Raw genomic sequence first — 17136 nt, 5'->3', positions numbered from 1 at the left:
TCACCGTGCCCTCAGTGTATCAGTGATGGAGGCAGCGGGACCTGCCATGCCCGCACCGTGCTCACTGTGCATTCCGTGTATCAGTGATGGAGGTAGCAGGACCTGCTGTGCCCTCAGCTTGCACTCAGTGTATCAGTAATGGAGGCTGCGGAACCCGCTGTACCCTCACTGTGCTCACAGTGCCCTCAGTGTATCAGTGATGGAGACAGCGGGAGCTCCTGTGCCCTCACCGTGCCCTCAGAGTATCATTGATTTAGGCAGCGGGACCTGCTGCGCCCTCACTGTGCCCTCAGTGTATCAGTGATAGAGACAGCGGGACCTGCTGTCCCCTCAACGTGCCCTCAGTGTATCAGTGAGGGAGGCAGCGGGACCTCCTGTGCCGTCACTGTGCCCTCAGTGTATCAACGATGGAGGCTGCAGGACCTGCTGTGCCCTCACAATGCCCTCAGTGTATCAGTGACGGAAGCAGCGGGACCTCCTGTGCCCTCACCGTGCACTCAGTGTATTAGTGATGGAGGCTGCGGGACCTGCTGTGCCCTCACCGTGCCCTCAGTGTATCAGTGATGGAGGCTGCGGGACCTGCTGTGGCCTCACCGTCCTCACCGTGCCCTCTGTGTATCAGTGATGGAGGCAGTGGGACCTGCTGTGCCCTCACCATGCCCTCAGTGTATCAGTGATGGAGGCAGCGGGACCTCCTGTGCCCTCACCGTGCCCTCAGGTCAGTGTATCAGTGATGGAGACAGCGGGACCTCCTGTGCCCTCACCATGCCCTGACCGTGCCCTCAGTGTATCAAGGATGGAGGCAGCCGGACCTCCTGTGCCCTCACTGTGCCCTCCGTGTATCAGTGATGGAGGCAGCGGGACCTGCCGTGCCCTCACCGTGCTCACCGTGCCCTCAGTGTATCAGTGATGGAGGTAGCGGGACCTGCTGTGCCCTCACCGTGCACTCAGTGTATCAGTGATGGAGGCTGCGGAACCTGCTGTACCCTCACTGTGCTCACTGTGCCCTCAGTGTATCAGTGATGGAGACAGCAGGACCTCCTGTGCCATCACCGTGCCCTCACTGTATCAGTGATGGAGGCAGCGGGGCCTGCTGAGCCCTCAGTGTATCAGTGATGGAGGCAGCGGGACCTGTTGTACCCTCAACGTGCCCTCAGTGTATCTGTGATATAGGAAGCCGGACCTCCTGTGCCCTCACCGTGCCCTCAGTGTATCAGTTATGGAGGCAGCAGGACCTCCCATGCCCTCAGTGTATCAGTGATGGAGGCAGCGGGGCCTGCTGTGCCCTCACCGTGTCATCAGTGTATCAGTAATGGAGACAGCAGGACCTCCTGTGCCCTCACCGTGCCCTCAGTGTATCAGTGATGTAGATGGCGGGACATGCTGTGCCCTCACAGTGCCCTCAGTGTATCAGTGATGGAGGATGCGGGACCTGCTGTGCCCTCACCGTGCTCACCCTGCCCTCAGTGTATCAGTGATGGAAGCAGCGGGACCTCCTGTACCCTCACCGTGCCCTCGGTGTATCAGTGATGGAGATAGCGGGACCTGCTGTGCCCTCACCGAGCCCTCAGTATATCAGTGATGGAGGCAGCGGGACCTCCTGTGCCCTCACTGTGCCCTCACTGTGCCCTCAGTTCATCAGTGAGGTAGGCAGCGGGACCTCCTGTGCCCTCACTTTGCCCTCAGTGCATCAGTGATTCCTGAGCCCTCACTGTGACCTCAGTGCATCAATGATGCAGGCAGCAGGACCTGCTGTGCCCTCACCATGCCCTCAGTGTATCAGTGATGGAGGCAGCTGGAGCTCCTGTGCCCTCACCATGCCCTCAGTGTATCAGTGATGGAGGCAGCGGGACCTGCTGTGCCCTCACCGTGCCCTCAATGCATCAGTGATGGAGGCAGCGGGAGCTACTATGCTCTCACCGTGCCCTCAGTGTATCAGTGATGGATGCTGTGGGACCTGCTGTGCCCTCACCATGCCCTCAGTGTATCAGTGATGGAGGCAGCGGGACCTGCTGTGCCATCACTGTGCCCTCAGTGTATCAATGATGGAGGCAGCGGGAACTCTTGTGCCCTCACCGTGCCCTCAGTGTATCAGTGATGGAGGCTGAGGGAACTGCCATGCCCACACCGTGCTCACCATGCATTCCGTGTATCAGTGATGGAGGTAGCGGGACCTGCTGTGCCCTCACCGTGCCCTCAGTTTATCAGTGATGGAGGCTGCGGAACCCGCTGTACCCTCACAGTTCTCACAGTGCCCTCAGGGTATCAGTGATGGAGACAGCGGGAGCCCCTGTGCCCTCACTGTGCCCTCAGTGTATCAGTGATGGAAGCAGCGGGACCTGATGTGCCCTCAGTGTATCAGTGATGGAGGCAGCGGGACCTCCTGTACCCTCACTGTGCCCTCAGTGTATCTGTGATAGAGGCAGCGGGACCTCCTGTGCCCTCACCGTGCCCTCTGTGTATCAGTGATGGCGGCAGCAGGACTTCCCGTGCCCTCAGTGTATTAGTGATGGAGCAAGCAGGACGTCCTGTGCCCTCACCGTGCCCTCAGTGTATCAGTGATGGAGGCAGCGGGACCTCCTGTGCCCTCACCGTGCCCTCAGTGTATCACTGATCGAGGTAGCGGGACCTGCTATGCCCTCACCGTGCCCTCAGTGTATCACTGATGGAGGCTGCGGGACCTGCTGTGCCCTTACCGTGCTCACCGTGCCCTCAGTGTGTCAGTGATGGAGGCAGCGGGACCTGCTGTGCCCTCATTGTGCTCACCATGCCCTCAGTGTATCAGTGATGGAGACAGCGGGACCTCCTGTGCCCTCACCGTGCCCTCACTGTATCAGTGATGGAGGCAGCAGGACCTGCTGAGCCCTCAGTGTATCAGTGATGGAGGCAGCGGGACCTTTGTACCCTCACCGTGCCCTCAGTGTATCTGTGATATAGGCAGCGGGACCTCCTGTGCCCTCACCGTGCCCTCAGTGTATCAGTGATGGAGGCAGCAGGACCTCCCATGCCCTCAGTGTATCAGTGATGGAGGCAGCGGGCCTGCTGTGCCCTCACCGTGTCGTCAGTGTATCAGTAATGGAGACAGCGGGCTCTCCTGTGCCCTCACCGTGCCCTCAGTGTTTCAGTGATGGAGGTGGCGGGACATGTTGTGCCCTCACCGTGCCCTCAGTGCATCAGTGATTTAGGATGCGGGACCTGCTGTGCCCTCACCGTGCTCACCGTGCCCTCAGTGTATCAGTGATGGAAGCAGAGGGACCTCCTGTACCTTCAACGTGCCCTCGGTGTATCAGTGATGGAGGTATCGGGACCTGCTGTGCCCTCACCGTGCTCACCGTGCCCTCAGTATATCAGTGATGGAGGCAGCGGGACCTCCTGTGCCATCACCGTGCCCTCAGTTCATCAGTGATTTAGGCAGCGGGACCTGCTGTGCCCTCACTTTGCCCTTGGTGCATCAGTGATTCCTGATCCCTCACTGTGCCCTCAGTGCATCAGTGATGCAGGCAGCAGGGCCTGCTGTGCCCTCACCATGCCCTCAGTGTATCAGTGATGGAGGCAGCTGGACCTCGTGTGCCCTCACCATGCCCTCAGTGTATCAGTGATGGAGGCAGCGGGACCTACTGTGCCCTCACCTTGCCCTCAGTGTATCAGTGATGGAGGCTGTGGGACCTGCTGTGCCCTCACTGTCCTCACCGTGCCCTCAGCGCATCAGTGATGGAGGCTGCGGAACCCGCTGTACCCTCACTGTGCTCACAGTGCCCTCAGTGTATCAGTGATGGAGACAGCGGGAGCTCCTGTGCCCTCACCGTGCCCTCAGTGTATCAGTGATGGAAGTAGCGGGACCTGCTGTGCCCTCAGTGTATCAGTGATGGAGGCAGCGGGACCTCCTGTACCCTCACCGTGCCCTCAGTGTATCTGTGATAGATGCAGCAGGACCTCCTGTGCCCTCACCGTGCCCTCTGTGTATCAGTGATGGAGGCAGCAGGACTTCCCTTACCCTCAGTGTATCAGTGATGGAGCCAGCAGGACCTCCTGTGCCCTCACCGTGCCCTCAGTGTATCAGTGATGGAGGTAGCGGGACCTCCTGTGCCCTCACCGTGCCCTCAGTGTATCAGTGATGAAGGTAGCGGGACCTGCTTTGCCCTCACCGTGCCCTCAGTGTATCAGTGATGGAGGCTGCGGGACCTGCTGTGCCCTCACCGTGCTCACTGTGCCCTCAGTGAGTCAGTGATGGAGGCAGCAGGACCTGCTGTGCCCTCATTGTGCTCACCATGCCCTCAGTGTATCAGTGATGGAGGCAGCGGGACCTCCTGTGCCCTCACCGTGCCCTCAGTTCATCAGTGATGTAGGCAGCGGGACCTCCTGTGCCCTCCCCTTGCCCTCAGTGCATCAGTGTTTCCTCTGCCCTCACCGTGCCCTCAGTGCATCAATGATGGAGGCAGCTGGACCAGCTGTGCCCTCACCATGCCCTCAGTGTATCAGTGATGGAGGCAGCTGGACCTGCTGTGCCCTCACAGTGGTCATCATGCCCTCAGTGTATCAGTGATGGAGGCAGAGGGACCTCCTGTGCCCTCACCATGCCCTCACTGTATCAGTGATGGAGGCAGCGGGACCTGCTGTGCCCTCACTGTGCCCTCAGTGCATCAGTGATGGAGGCAGCGGGACCTACTGTGCCCTCACTGTACCCTAGGTGTATCAGTGATGGAAGCAGCGGGACCTCCTTTGCCCTCACCGTGCAATCAGTGTTTCAGTGATGGAGGCAGTGGGACCTGCTGTGCCCTCACCGTGCCCTCAGTGTATCATTGATGGAGGCTGCGGGACCTGCTGTGCCCTCACCGTCCTCACCGTGCCCTCAGTGATGGAGGCAGCGGGACCTGCTTTGCCCTCACCGTGCCCTCAGTGTATCAGTGATGGAGGCAGCGGGAACTCCTTTGCCCTCATCGTGCCCTCAGGTCAGTGTATCAGTGATGGAGGCAGCGGGACATCCTGTGCCCTCACGGTGCCCTCAGTGTATCAATGATGGAGGCAGCGGGACCTCCTGTGCCTTCACCGTGCCCTCAGTGTATCAGTGATGGAGGCAGTGGGACCTGCCGTGCCCTCACCGTGCTCACCGTGCCCTCAGTGTATCAGTGATTGAGGTAGTTGGTCCTGCTTTGCCCTCACCGTGCCCTCAGTGTATCAGTGATGGAGGCTGCGAAACCTGCTGTAGCCTCACTGTGCTCACCGTGCCCTCAGTGTATTAGTGATGGAGGTAGAGGGGCCTTCTGTGCCCTCACCGTGCCCTCAGTGTATTAGTGATGGCGGTAGTGGGACCTGCTGTGTCCTCGCTGTGGCCTCAGTTTATCAGTGAGGGAGGCTAAGGGACCTGCTGTGCCCGCACTGTGCTCACTGTGCCCTCAGTCTATCAGTGATGGAACTAGCGGGACCTGCTGCACCCTCACTGTGCCCTCAGTATATCAATGATGGAGGCTGCGGGACCTGCTGTGCCGTCACCGTGCTCACCGTGCCCTCAGTCTATCAGTGATGGAGACAGCGGGACCTCCTGTGCCCCCACCGTGCCCTCAGTTTATCAATGATGGAGGCAGGGGTACCTCCTGCACCCTCACCGTGCCCTCAGTGTATCAGTGATGGAGGCTGCGGGACCTGCTGTGCCCTCACCGTGCCCTCAGTGTATCAGTGATGGAGACAGCGGGACATCCTGTGCCCTCACCGTGCCCTCAGTGTATCAGTGATGGAGGCGGCGGTACCTCCTGCGCCCTCACTGTGCCCTCAGTGTATCAGTGATGGAGGCAGCGGGACCTCCTGCACCCTCACAGTTCCCTCAGTGTATCAGTGATGGAGGCTGCGGAACCCGCTGTACCCTCACTGTTCTCACAGTGCCCTCAGTGTATCAGTGATGGAGACAGCGGGAGCTCCTGTGCCCTCACTGTGCCCTCAGTGTATCAGTGATGGAAGCAGCAGGACCTGCTGCGCCCTCAGTGTATCAGTGATGGAGGCAGCGGGACCTCCTGTACCCTCACCGTGCCCTCAGTGTATTAGTGATGGAGCCAGCAGGACCAACTACACCCTCACCGTGCCCTCAGTGTGTCAGTGATGGAGGCAGCGGGAGCTCCTGTGCCCTCACTGTGCCCTCAGTGTATCAGTGATGGAGTCAGCGGGACGTGCTGTACCCTCACCGTGCCCTCAGTGAATCTGTGATAGAGACAGCCTGACCTCCTGTGCCCTCACCGTGCCCTCAGTGTATCAGTGATGGAGGCAGCAGGACTTCCCGTGCCCTCAGTGTATCAGTGATGGAGCCACTGGGACCTGCTGTGCCCTCACTGTGTCATCAATGTATCAGTGATGGAGACAGCGGGACCTTCTGTGCCCTCACCGTGCCCTCAGTGTATTAGTGATGGCGGTAGTGGGACCTGCTGTGTCCTCGCTGTGGCCTCAGTGTATCAGTGAGGGAGGCTAAGGGACCTGCTGTGCCCGCACTGTGCTCACTGTGCCCTCAGTCTATCAGTGATGGAACCAGCGGGACCTGCTGCACCCTCACTGTGCCCTCAGTATATCAGTGATGGAGGCTGAGGGACCTGCTGTGCCGTCACCGTGCCCTCAGTCTATCAGTGATGGAGACAGCGGGACCTCCTGTGCCCTCACCGTGCCCTCTGTGTATCAGTGATGGAGGCAGTGGGACCTCCTGCACCCTCACCGTGCCCTCAGTGTATCAGTGATGGAGGCAGCGGGAACTCCTGTGCCCTCATCGTGCCCTCAGGTCAGTGTATCAGTGATGGAGGCAGCGGGGCATCCTGTGCCCTCACGGTGCCCTCAGTGTATCAATGATGGAGGCAGCGGGACCTCCTGTGCCTTCACCGTGCCCTCAGTGTATCAGTGATGGAGGTAGTTGGTCCTGCTTTGCCCTCACCGTGCCCTCAGTGTATCAGTGATGGAGGCTGCGAAACCTGCTGTAGCCTCACTGTGCTCACCGTGCCCTCAGTGTATCCGTGATGGAGACAGCAGGACCTCCTGTGCCTTCACCATGCCCTCAGTGTATCAGTGATGGAAGCAGTGGGACCTGCTGTGCCCTCAGTGTATCAGTGATGGAGGCAGCGGGACGTGCTGTACCATCACCGTGCCCTCAGTGAATCTGTGATAGAGACAGCCTGACGTCCTGTGCCCTCACCGTGCCCTAAGTGTATCAGTGATGGAGGCAGCAGGACCTTCTGTGCCCTCAGTGTATCAGTGATGGAGACAGTGGGACCTGCTGTGCCCTCACTGTGTCATCAATTTATCAGTGATGGAGACAGCAGGACCTTCTGTGCCCTCACCGTGCCCTCAGTGTATTAGTGATGGAGGTAGTGGGACCTGCTGTGTCCTCGCTGTGGCCTCAGTGTATCAGTGATGAAGGCTGCGGGACCTGCTGTACCCGCACTGAGCTCACTGGGCTCTCAGTGTATCAGTGATGGAGGCAGCGGGACCTCCTGTGCCCTCAGCGTGCCCTTAGTGTATCAGTGATGGAACCAGCGGGACCTGCTGCGCCCTCACCGTGCCCTCAGTGTATCAGTGATGGAGGCTGCGGGACCTGCTGTGCCCTCACCGTGCCCTCAGTGTATCAGTGATGGAGACAGCGGGACATCCTGTGCCGTCACTTTGCCCTCAGCGTATCAGTGATGGAGGCGGCGGTACCTCCTGCGCCCTCACTGTGCCCTCAGTTTATCAGTGATGGAGGCAGCAGTACCTCCTGCACCCTCACAGTTCCCTCAGTGTATCAGTGATAAAGGCAGCGGGACCTCCTGAGCCCTCACCTTGCCCTCAGTGTATCAGTGATGGAGTCAGCGGGACGTGCTGTACCCTCACCGTGCCCTCAGTGTATCAGTGATGGAGGCGGCGGTACCTCCTGCGCCCTCACTGTGCCCTCAGTGTATCAGTGATGGAGGCAGCTGTACCTCCTGCACCCTCACAGTTCCCTCAGTGTATCAGTGATGGAGGCTGCGGAACCCGCTGTACCCTCACTGTTCTCACAGTGCCCTCAGTGTATCAGTGATGGAGACAGCGGGAGCTCCTGTGCCCTCACTGTGCCCTCAGTGTATCAGTGATGGAAGCAGCAGGACCTGCTGTGCCCTCAGTGTATCAGTGATGGAGGCAGCGGGACCTCCTGTACCCTCACCGTGCCCTCAGTGTATCAGTGATGGAGCCAGCAGGACCAACTGTGCCCTCACCGTGCCCTCAGTGTATCAGTGATAAAGGCAGCGGGACCTCCAGTGCCCTCACCGTGCCCTCAGTGTATCAGTGATGGAAGTAGCGGGACCTGCTGCGCCCTCACCGTGGCCTCAGTGTATCAGTGATGGAGGCTGCGGGACCTGCTGTGCCCTCACTGTGCTCACCGTGCCCTCAGTGTGTCAGTGATGGAGGCAGCGGGAGCTCCTGTGCCCTCACTGTGCCCTCAGTGTATCAGTGATGGAGTCAGCGGGACGTGCTGTACCCTCACCGTGCCCTCAGTGAATCTGTGATAGAGACAGCCTGACCTCCTGTGCCCTCACCGTGCCCTCAGTGTATCAGTGATGGAGGCAGCAGGACCTCCCGTGCCCTCAGTGTATCAGTGATGGAGCCACTGGGACCTGCTGTGCCCTCACTGTGTCATCAATGTATCAGTGATGGAGACAGCGGGACCTTCTGTGCCCTCACCGTGCCCTCAGTGTATTAGTGATGGCGGTAGTGGGACCTGCTGTGTCCTCGCTGTGGCCTCAGTGTATCAGTGCGGGAGGCTAAGGGACCTGCTGTGCCCGCACTGTGCTCACTGTGCCCTCAGTCTATCAGTGATGGAACCAGCGGGACCTGCTGCACCCTCACTGTGCCCTCAGTATATCACTGATGGAGGCTGCGGGACCTGCTGTGCCGTCACTGTGCTCACCGTGCCCTCAGTGTATCAGTGATGGAGACAGCGGGACCTCCTGTGCCCTCACCGTGCCCTCAGTGTATCAATGATGGAGGCAGGGGTACCTCCTGCACCCTCACCGTGTCCTCAGTGTATCAGTGATGGAGGCAGCGGTACCTCCTGCGCCCTCACCGTGCCCTCAGTGTATCAGTGATGGAGGCAGCGGTACCTCCTGCACCCTCACAGTTCCCTCAGTGTATCAGTGATGGAGGTAGCGGGACCGGCTGTGCCCTCACTGTGCTCACCGTGCCATGAGTGTATCAGTGATGGAGGCAGCGGGACCTCCTGTGTCCTCACCTTGCACTCAGTGCATCAGTGATTCCTGTGCCCTCACCGTGCCCTCAGTGCATCAATGATGGAGGCAGCAGGACTTGCTGTGTCCTTACCATGCCCTCAGTGTATCAGTGATGGAGGCAGCTGGACCTGCTGTGCCCTCACTGTACCCTCAGTGTATCAGTGATGAAGACAGCGGGACCTCCTTTGCCCTCACCGTGCTCACTGTGCCCTCAATGTATCAGTGATGGAGGCAGCGGGACCTGCTGTGCCCTCACTGTGCCCTCAGTGTATCAGTGATGGAGGCAGCAGGACCTCCTGTGCCATCACCTTGCCCTCATTGTATCAGTGATGGAGGCGGCGGGACCTGCTGTGCCCTCACCGTGCCCTCACCGTGACCTCAGTGTATCAGTGATGGAGGCAGCAGGACTTGCTTTGCCCTCACCGTGCCCGCAGTGTATCAGTGATGGAGGCGCGGGACTTGCTGTGCCCTCACTGTGCCCTCAGTGTATCAGTGATGGAGGCTGCGGGACCTCCTGTGCCCTCACTGTGTCCTTAGTGTATCAGTGATGGAAGCAGCAGGACCTCCAGTGCCCTCAGCATGCCCTCAGTGCATCAGTGATGGAGACAGCGGGACCTCCAGTGCCCTCACCGTGCCCTCAGTGTACCAGTGATAGAGGCTGCGGGACCTCCTGTGCCCTCACCGTGCCTTCAGTTCATCAGTGATGTAGGCAGCAGGACCTCCTGTGTCCTCACCTTGCCCTCAGTGCATCAGCGATTCCTGTGCCCTCACCGTGCCCTCAGTGTATAAGTGATGGAGGCAGCTGGACCTGCTGGGTCTTCACTGTGCCCTCAGTGTATCAGTGATGAAGACAGCGGGACCTCCTTTGCCCTCACCGTGCTCACTGTGCCCTCAATGTATCAGTGATAAAGGCAGCAGGACCTGCTGGCCCTCACTGTGCCCTCAGTGTATCAGTGATGGAGACAGCGGGACCTCCTGTGCCCCCACCGAGCTCACCCTGCCCTCAGTGTATCAGTGATGCAGGCAGCGGGACCTGCTGTGCCCTCACCATGCCCTCAGTGCATCAGCGATGGAGGCAGCAGGAGCTCCTGTGCCGTCACCGTGCCCTCTGTGTATCAGTGATAGAGGCACCGGGACCTGCTGTACCCTCATTGTATCAGTGATGGAGGCGGTGGGACTTGCGGTGCCCTGACCGTGCCCTCAATGTGTCAGTGATGGAGACAGTGGGACTTGCTGTGCCCTCACCGTGCCCTCAGTGTATCAGTGATGGAGACAGCTGGACCTCCTGTGCCCTCACTGTGCCCTCAGTGTATCAGTGATGGAGGCAGCAGGACCTCCTGTGCCCTCACTGTGCCCTCAGTGTATCAGTGATGGAGGCGGTGGGACTTGCTGTGCCCTCAGTGTATCAGTGATGGAGGCAGCGGGACCTTCTGTGCCCTCACCGTGCCCTCAGTGTATTAGTGATGGAGGCACCGGGACCTGCTGTGACCTCACAGTGCCCTCAGTGCATCAGTGATGGAGGCGGCAGGACCTGCTGTGCCCTCACCGTGCCCTCAGGGTGTCAGTAATGCAGACAGCAGGACCTGCTGTGCCCTCACCGTGCCCTCAGTGTACCAGTGATGGAGGCAGCAGGACCTCCTGTGCCATCACCGTGCCCTCATTGTATCAGTGATGGAGGCGGCGGGACTTGCTGTGCCCTCACTGTGCCCTCAGTGTATCAGTGATGGAGGCTGCGGGACCTCCTGTGCCCTCACTGTGTCCTTAGTGTATCAGTGATGGAAGCAGTGGGACCTCCTGTGCCCTTACCATGCCCTCAGTGCATAAGTGATGGAGACAGCGGGACCTCCTGTGCCCTCACTGTGCCCTCAGTGTACCAGTGATAGAGGCAGCGGGACCTCATGTGCCCTCACCGTGCCTTCAGTGTATCAGTGATGGAGGCGGCGGGCCCTTCTGTGTCCTCACCGTGCCCTCAGTGTATCAGTGATGGAGGCGGCAGGACTTGCTGTGCCCTCACTGTGCCCACAGAGTATCAGTAATGGACCTCCTGTGCCCTCAGTGTATCAGTGATTGAGGTATCGGGACCTCCTGTGCCCTCACCGTGCCCTCAGTGTATCAGTGATGGACCTCCTGTGCCCCCACTGTGCCCTCAGTGTATCAGTGATGGAGGTATCGGGACCTTCTGTGCCCTCACCATGCCCTCAGTTTATCAGTGATGGAGACAGCTGGACCTCCTGTGCCCTCACTGTGGTCTCAGTGTATCAGTGATGGAGGTAGTGGGGCCTCCTGTGCCCTCACCCTGCCCTCACTGCATCAGTGATGGAGACAGCGGGACATCCTGTGCCCTCACCGTGGCCATAGTGTATCAGTGATGGAGGTAGTGGGCCTCCTGTGCCCTCACTGTGCCCTCAGTGTATCAGTGATGGAGACAGCGGGACCTCCTGTGCCCTCACCGTGGCCTCAGTGTATCAGTGATGGAGGTAGTGGGGCCTCCTGTGCCCTCACCATGCCCTCACTGCATCAGTGATGGAGACAGCGGGACATCCTGTGCCCTCACCGTGGCCATAGTGTATCAGTGATGGAGGTAGTGGGCCTCCTGTGCCCTCACTGTGCCCTCAGTGTATCAGTGATGGAGACAGCGGGACCTCCTGTGCCCTCACCGTGGCCTCAGTGTATCAGTGATGGAGGTAGAGGGGCCTTCTGTGCCCTCACCATGACCTCAGTGTATCAGTGATGGAGACAGCGGGACCTCCTGTGCCCTTACCAAGCCCTCAGTGTATCAGTGATAGAGGCAGCGGGACTTGCTGTGCCCTCACTGTGCCCTCAGTGCATCAGTGATGGAGCAAGCGGGACCTCCTGTGCCCTCACCGTGCCCTAAGTGTATCAGTGATGGACCTCCTGTGCCCTCACCGTGTCCTCAGTGTATCAGTGATGGAAGCAGCAGGACCCCCTGTGCCCTCACTGTGCCCTCAGTGTATCAGTGATGGAGGCAGCGGGACTTGCTGTGCCCTCACCGTGCACTCAGTGCATCAGTGATGGAGGCAGCGGGACCTCCTGTGCCCTCACTGTGCCCTCAGTGTATCAGTGATGGAGGCAGCAGGACCTCCTGAGCCCTCACTATGCCCTCAGTGTAGCAGTGATGGAGGTATTGGGACCTCTTGTGCCCTCACCGTGCCCTCAGTGTATCACTGATGGAGGCAGTGGGACCTCCTGTGCCCTCACCATGCCCTAAGTGTATCAGTGATGAACCTCCTGTGCCCTCACCGTGCCCTCAGTGTACCACTGATGAAGGCACCAGGACCTCCTGAGCCCTCACCATGCCCTCAGTGTAGCAGTGATGGATGTATTGGGACCTCTTGTGCCCTCACCCTGCCCTCAGTGTATCAGTGACGGAGGCAGTGGGACCTCCTGTGCCCTCACCGTGCCCTACGTGCAACAGTGATGGAGGCAGCGGGACCTCCTGTGCCCTCACTGTGCCCTAAGTGTATCAGTGATGAACCTCCTGTGCCCTCACCGTGCCCTCAGTGTATCAGTGATAAAGGCACCAGGACCTCCTGCGCCCTCACCATGCCCTCAGTGTAGCAGTGATGGAGGTATTGGGACCTCTTGTGCCCTAACCTTGTCCTCAGTGTATCAGTGATGGAGGCAGCGGGACCTCCTGTGCCCTCATCGTGCCCTCACCGTGCCCTCAGTGTGTTACAGAGCTCACACTTGTGACAATAGTAAAGGACTCACCTGCCTGGCCTCGCAGACTCCGCACCTCAGTTCACCAGTGGAAGTGGAAGTGCACACGTGCCCGGTTCTTGTGCCCTCAGCGGGGCTCCACAGATCAGTGCCAGTGATGGGGGTGTGAGGGCACTAGTCTCTCCTCGTGGTATCATCGCCGTGCCCTCAGCATGTTTCACGGATCCATATTAGTGATTGTGGGCGTGGCTCCTAGAATACTTTCATTATTCACTCATCATATTCCACAGCTTAGTATTAGTAGCGGTGGAAACGTCTGTGCCCTCACTGTGCCCTCAGCTTGTCCTACAGCTCTCTTTAGCACGGATAGCACAAGAGGCTGGTCCTTGGTGTGCCCTCACCGTGCCCTCGGCACTGATAGCACAAGAGGCTGGTCCTTGGTGTGCTCTCACCGTGCCCTCGGCACTGATAGCACAAGAGGCTGGTCCTTGGTGTGCTCTCACCGTGCCCTCGGCACTGATAGCACAAGAGGCTGGTCCTTGGTGCGCCCTCACCGTGCCCTCGGCACTGATAGCACAAGAGGCTGGTCCTTGGTGTGCCCTCAGCACTGACAGTACAAGAGGCTGGTACTTGGTGTGCCCTCAGCACTGATAGCACAAGAGGCTGGTCCTTGGTGTGCCCTCAGCACTGACAGTAGAAGGGGCTGGTCCTTGGTGTGCCCTCAGCACTGACAGTAGAAGGGGCTGGTCCTTGGTGTGCCCTCAGCGTGCCCTCGGCACTGATAGCACAAGAGGCTGGTCCTTGGGGTGCCCTCACCGTGCCCTCAGCACTGACAGTAGAAGGGGCTGGTCCTTGGTGTGCCCTCAGCACTGACAGTAGAAGAGGCTGGTCCTTGGTGTGCGCTCAGTTTGCCCTCAGGAAGATCCTCAGTTCACTATTGTTGATAGTGAGAGCGGAGATGTCAGTCGGTCGTTGCTGCGCCCTCACGGCGCTCTCAGGTAGCTCAGTATTGGTGATGGTCAGAGTGGAGATGTCAGTCGGTGCTCTCAGGTAGCTCAGTATTGGTGATGGTCAGAGTGGAGATGTCAGTCGGTGCTCTCCGGTAGTTCAGTATCGGTGATGGTCAGAGTGGAGATGTCAGTCGGCGCTCTCATGTAGCTCAGTATTGGTGATGGTCAGAGTGGAATGTCAGTCGGCGCTTGCCGCGCCCTCACGGCGCCCTCAGGTAGCTCAGTATTGGTGATGGTCAGAGTGGAGATGTCAGTCGGTGCCCTCAGGTAGCTCAGTACTGGTGATGGTCAGAGCAGAGATGTCAGTTGGTGCCCTCAGGTAGCTCAGTACTGGTGATGGTCAGAGCAGAGATGTCAGTCGGTGCTCTCAGGTAGCTCAGTATTGGTGATGGTCAGAGCGGAGATGTCAGTCGCTGCTCTCAGGTAGCTCAGTATCGGTGATGGTCAGAGCGGAGATGTCAGTCGGTGCCCTCAGGTAGCTCAGTATTGGTGATTGTCAGAGTGGAGATGTCAGTCGGTGCCCTCAGGTAGCTCAGTATTGGTGATGGTCTGAGCGGAGATGTCAGTCGGTGCTCTCCGGTAGTTCAGTATCGGTGATGGTCAGAGCGGAGGCATCAGTCGGTGCTCTCCGGTAGCTCAGTATCGGTGATTGTCAGGGTGGAATGTCAGTCGGCGCTTGCCGCGCCCTCACGGCGCCCTCAGGTAGCTCAGTATTGGTGATTGTCAGAGTGGAGATGTCAGTCGGTGCCCTCAGGTAGCTCAGTACTGGTGATGGTCAGAGCGGAGATGTCAGTCGGTGCCCTCAGGTAGCTCAGTATTGGTGATGGTCTGAGCGGAGATGTCAGTCGGTGCTCTCCGGTAGTTCAGTATCGGTGATGGTCAGAGCGGAGGCATCAGTCGGTGCTCTCCGGTAGCTCAGTATCGGTGATTGTCAGAGTGGAATGTCAGTCGGCGCTTGCCGCGCCCTCACGGCGCCCTCAGGTAGCTCAGTATTGGTGATTGTCAGAGTGGAGATGTCAGTCGGTGCCCTCAGGTAGCTCAGTACTGGTGATGGTCAGAGCGGAGATGTCAGTCGGTGCCCTCAGGTAGCTCAGTATTGGTGATGGTCTGAGCGGAGATGTCAGTCGGTGCTCTCCGGTAGTTCAGTATCGGTGATGGTCAGAGCGGAGGCATCAGTCGGTGCTCTCCGGTAGCTCAGTATCGGTGATTGTCAGAGTGGAATGTCAGTCGGTGCCCTCAGGTAGCTCAGTACTGGTGATGGTCAGAGCGGAGATGTCAGTCGGTGCCCTCAGGTAGCTCAGTATTGGTGATGGTCTGAGCGGAGATGTCAGTCGGTGCTCTCCGGTAGTTCAGTATCGGTGATGGTCAGAGCGGAGGCATCAGTCGGCGCCCTCAGGTAGCTCAGTATTGGTGATTGTCAGAGTGGAGATGTCAGTCGGTGCCCTCAGGTAGCTCAGTACTGGTGATGGTCAGAGCGGAGATGTCAGTCGGTGCCCTCAGGTAGCTCAGTATTGGTGATGGTCTGAGCGGAGATGTCAGTCGGTGCTCTCCGGTAGTTCAGTATCGGTGATGGTCAGAGCGGAGGCATCAGTCGGTGCTCTCCGGTAGCTCAGTATCGGTGATTGTCAGAGTGGAATGTCAGTCGGCGCTTGCCGCGCCCTCACGGCGCCCTCAGGTAGCTCAGTATTGGTGATTGTCAGAGTGGAGATGTCAGTCGGTGCCCTCAGGTAGCTCAGTACTGGTGATGGTCAGAGCGGAGATGTCAGTCGGTGCCCTCAGGTAGCTCAGTATTGGTGATGGTCTGAGCGGAGATGTCAGTCGGTGCTCTCCGGTAGTTCAGTATCGGTGATGGTCAGAGCGGAGGTATCAGTCGGTGCTTGCCGCGCCCTCAGACAGTCCCTCAGCTCAGTTTTGGGGACAGGGAGTGCCGGTGACACGCTCTCTGGGCCTCTCTGCAGAGAGTGAGTTCCTGGCCTCTCTGCTCCTCCCTCAGTTTCCCGTCAGTGCTCTGGGAGCCTCCACCCTGAGGGTGGCTCGGTGCCAGCCCCTCGGGCACCGCTCTGCACACATGTCCCTTCCTGCCCTCCGAGAGCTCCCACCTCCTGCTCTCACAACAGGACACACACGAGCACAGGCAGTGTGAGTGACTAACTACAAACTGACGGACGAGCTCTGAGTGAAACCCCCACACTAACTACGTTATGCACATAGGTTTAGTAAAATTGGAGTTTCCTCGCTAACGCCAGACTTAAAAAAGCCGAACGGCCTGGTGCCGGCTGCCAGCCACTTGCCTTTGCTAATGCTTTTTTACTTAATGTGTTTGTACAGAGAGGGCTGAACAGATAGATATAGAGGCTTGCAGAGTCAGATAGACAGGGTTGCATAGATAGATAGATAGATAGATAGATGGATAGATAGATAGATAGATAGATAGATAGATAGATAGATAGATAGATAGATAGATAGATAGATAGATAGATAGATAGATAGATAGATAGATAGACAGATCGCTAAGCCAGATAGACAGATGTACATCTAGACAGGTAGATAGACAGTTATATAGACAGGTAAGCAGAGAGAAAATAGATTAGATAGATAGATAGATAGATAGATAGATAGATAGATAGATAGATAGATAGATAGATAGATAGATAGATAGATAGATAGATAGATAGACAAGGGTATCGCACAGATAGATAGATAGATAGATAGATAGATAGATAGATAGATAGATAGATAGATAGATAGATAGATAGATAGATAGATAGATAGATAGATAGATAGATAGATAGATAGATAGATAGATAGATAATGGTATTACAAAGATAGATAGATAGATAGATAGATAGATAGATAGATAGATAGATAGATAGATAGATAGATAGATATATGATGGTATTGCACAGATAGATAGATAGATAGATAGATAGATAGATAGATAGATAGATAGATAGATAGATAGATAGATAGACAGATCGCTAAGCCAGATAGACAGATGTACATCTAGACAGGTAGATAGACAGTTATATAGACAGGTAAACAGAGAGAAAATAGAATAGATAGATAGATAGATAGATAGATAGATAGATAGATAGACAAGGGTATCGCACAGATAGATAGATAGATAGATAGATAGATAGATAGATAGATAGATAGATAGATAGATAGATAGATAGATAGATAGATAGATAGATAGATAGATAGATAGATAGATAGATAGATAATGGTATTACAAA

The 17136-nt window shown here is 57.4% G+C and overlaps 1 protein-coding gene across 2 annotated transcripts in view; it reads right to left on the bottom strand.

The window, feature by feature from the left end:
* Window positions 1-15819, bottom strand: part of LOC138246678 (uncharacterized) — a 182738-nt gene extending 166919 nt beyond the window's left edge. The window contains exon 1 of one of the 2 annotated variants that reach the window (XM_069201439.1): window positions 12942-15819. The gene's annotated coding sequence lies outside the window, so the exon portion shown is untranslated. The remainder of the gene's footprint in view (window positions 1-12941) is intronic. The other variant, XM_069201440.1, reaches the window with a different exon arrangement.
* Between the last annotated feature and the right edge of the window lie 1317 nt (window positions 15820-17136).

This window comes from Pleurodeles waltl, chromosome 7 (assembly GCF_031143425.1).
Source record: "Pleurodeles waltl isolate 20211129_DDA chromosome 7, aPleWal1.hap1.20221129, whole genome shotgun sequence".
NCBI classification, from domain to species: Eukaryota; Metazoa; Chordata; class Amphibia; order Caudata; family Salamandridae; genus Pleurodeles; species Pleurodeles waltl.
The sequence above is the reverse complement of the archived record's forward strand: the minus strand, read 5'-3'. Positions and strand labels throughout refer to the sequence as shown.